Genomic DNA, 3374 nt, shown 5'->3' with positions numbered 1-3374 from the left:
CTAGGGGGTGGCTCCAGCCACCCCCTTGGCCAAAAATGGGGTGGTCCGGCCACCCCATTTTGGCCAAGGGGTGGCTAGAACCACCCCATCTTTCTCCTCTTTTTTTTTTTTTTTTTAATATTTTGCTTAAAAAAAAAAATAAAAAAATTGACCAAATGTCAGCTCCGCACTGTAGCTGGAACAGTGCCGTTCCAGCTACAGTGCTGGACCTCCCCTTGCCAAACGTAGCTAAGGTGTAGCCGTTGTATTTTGACTTCTTGCTTCTTTCAAAATTGTTTGGATATTTAAATCTTTGTTTCAGTTATGCACTTATGCAGTACAAATGAAATTGTATTTCTTCATTTTTTTGGTTTTGGGTTTAGCCATTGAAAATGAGATCTAACAAAGGTGTTTTTTTTGCTAACCCTCACGTTAGCAACTGTTGATGCACAGTTTTTCGGGATGGTGACGTGGCACGCCTTCAGGTGGTACGATGAGCTTCGGCAATATTTCAGACTACACACAGGAGAACAAATAGGATTAGAGACCCCCGGTGGTGTCCCGGCGGGGAAACTCCGATGCCTAAGTCAGGACCTGAGGAAAGAGTGTTTAAGCAATCAAAGTTTTTAAAGCCAGGATTGCCCCTACCTTTCATAGAAATCGAGAGTTGTATTTATAGGCATGGAGTGGAGTTTGTCTCCCGTATATTTTGGGACTCTTATCCCTGAATATCTGGTTTGCAGTTATTCTGTTAAGGGATGAATCTTGGGATGAGGCAGCAAGTCGTCGTTAGACGTATATTGCTTTTCGAATTTAAATTGCCTCTTATCCCGCTAGTATAGGGATTGTTTGTTGAAGGCTTCTTTCAAATGTAGGATAATGTTCATTGAAATGAATTTGAATCTTTGGATATCCGTAACTGTATAATGGCAACTTTACCCTTGGTATTCTGACTTATTCACATTTGGTGTAACGTCTTGGATCCGACGTCCGACTCCTATCCGAGAAACGGTCTTGGAGTCAAATACCGAGACTGTGCCGGTTTATGAGGCCTTCTCGGGGAAAGCTATTCCGAGGCTTTGTCAAATTAACCGTTTGATCAAGATCGGGTTTGGGGTCTATTGGGTTTAAATAGCGGATTCATGACCCAACAGCAACTAACTAAAACATGTATATAAATGCCTATTATATACACATTTCACATTTGCACCAATGTCTACAACAACAATAGTTCCTTGGTAAATTTGTTGGAAGTTCAAATAAAATGCAAAGTCAAAGAAAGCAAACCGTACACGTTTCCTTCTAGTTTTTCTAGCATTTCAACGGCAACCTTCATTTACTTTAATTGGCTTAGTAAATTATGCATTGTCTTAGAAGTCAAAAGATGTTTAATATGTAGCAATTTTATTGAACTTTTAGTAGCAAGTTAGCCGCATGTTATTAGACTTTAATATGTAGCAACTTAATGAGTTGTTTTTATTGACTTTTGTATGTTAAGTAATATTTGTGTAAATATAGAAAAAATCCGTAATTATATAAGGATATTATGTATGTTAGATTAAGTAAGAAGAAGCAAGTGAGAAGCTTGATATTTTCTCTTCAATATTAAAGTATTGTAATTCAATCTTGTCTTTGTTCTTTCTATTCTTTGTGAGTGTCCGTTTATTTGGGTATTGGTTTATAAACTTAATCCCAACAAAATTAACACCTAATATCACAAAATTAACAGATAATCCAAAGTCATTGGTATATAAACTACGACCAAAAGACAAATAATAATCCTAGAACTCTAAATCCACCCCGCAGAATTGTTTCCCTTTAGCCCTTGAATCACATTTAAGCAAATGACTGACGCTTTCCAAATCCATATCCTCACTTCGCCCAATCCTCTGGGATGGAAAAGGGGACTCCCTTCACCTCAACGTTTTGTTTTCTTTGAACAAGAGCTATGAATTCTCATCCAAGCAAATTAAGGAGGGGCGATGTCCCACTCACTCCTGCCTCAAGGATTGATCCACCCGGATAATACTTAACCTCTATAATTCTTGCAAGCAAACTTTTAGGTTGAGACCACAAACGCCAACATTTGCTAAAAGTGCTTTATTGAAACTATGGAAATCACGAAAGCCCATACCTCCGGCTGATTTTGATTTTTTCATACGCCTCCAACTCATCCAATGCACCCTCGAATCATTATTTTGATGTTCCCACCAAAACCTTTGCATTTGCGAATTAATCTCCGAACACAACGTTTTCCGAAGAAGAAAAACGCTCATACTATATGTAGATATCGCCTGAATCACTGCTTTAATCAAAATTTCTTTTCCTGCTTGAGAAAGAAATTTTAACTTCCAATCTTGCAGCCTCTTCCACACCCGGTCAATACTACTCCTAAAGGCTGCTATCCGTGATTTCCCCACCAAGGCTAGAAGACCCAAATACGTATCATATCTTTGAAGGTTGATGCGTAATCTTAGTTGGTATCTTAAAATGATGTGAAAAAATCGTAGTTGTCATTTTTTAAATTCATAAATTAATAATAACATGTGTTTATACCTTAGTGAGTGACTTATAATTTAAGCCAATTAAATAGACTGATAAATTATTTTTGATACTACATAGAGATAGTGATTTATAATTTAGACCAATTACAACATCTACCAATTTTCCATTTATCCCAAATAAAAATTTCCGTTCTAAAGAAGTAAAAATTTTCGTTTAAAGAAATTAAAAAAAAAAAAAAAGTGTTTTTTCAATCATTGTTTACGACGTCATTTTGAAACTGTATACAGATCATTTTTTAAACAAATTAATTGAAGCCGTAAACCTCACGCCCGTCTTCTGCCTCTCTCTCTCTCTCTCTCTCTCTCCCACGCCTGTCTGTCTCCGAGTCCTGCCTCCTGCCCCTCTCTCTCTCTCTCTCTCATTCACTGAGATCAAGACACAGACAAAATAAGTTTAGTGGGAGTAGTTGTGGGCATTGATTGGAACGAATTCTCGAGCAGTGAACAAATGCTCTTTATAAAATGGAATAAAAAACATTTTTTGTTTTTAAACATGAACACTGAGATTAAGACTCTCACTAAACAACACCCCAGAACGCCACATTTCTCAATATTATTTATTTTATTTTTTCAAAAAAATTATCATAAAAAATGAAAAATAGAAAATCAAAATATTCTTACTTTTTAAATAAAATATATTCTCACTTTTTACTATTCAAATAAAAATTACTACAAAATAAATTTTTTTTTTTTCACTTTTTACTACCATTTTTTCACTTTTCTATATAATCATTATTATTATTATTATTATTATTATTATTATTATTTTATATTCAATTGAATTCGGATTTTTTTTCAAAAAAAAACTTAAAAAACAAATGCTAAAAGAAT

Source organism: Corylus avellana, chromosome ca10 (assembly GCF_901000735.1).
Source record: "Corylus avellana chromosome ca10, CavTom2PMs-1.0".
Lineage (NCBI taxonomy): Eukaryota > Viridiplantae > Streptophyta > Magnoliopsida > Fagales > Betulaceae > Corylus > Corylus avellana.
Note: the sequence above shows the minus strand (reverse complement) of the source record.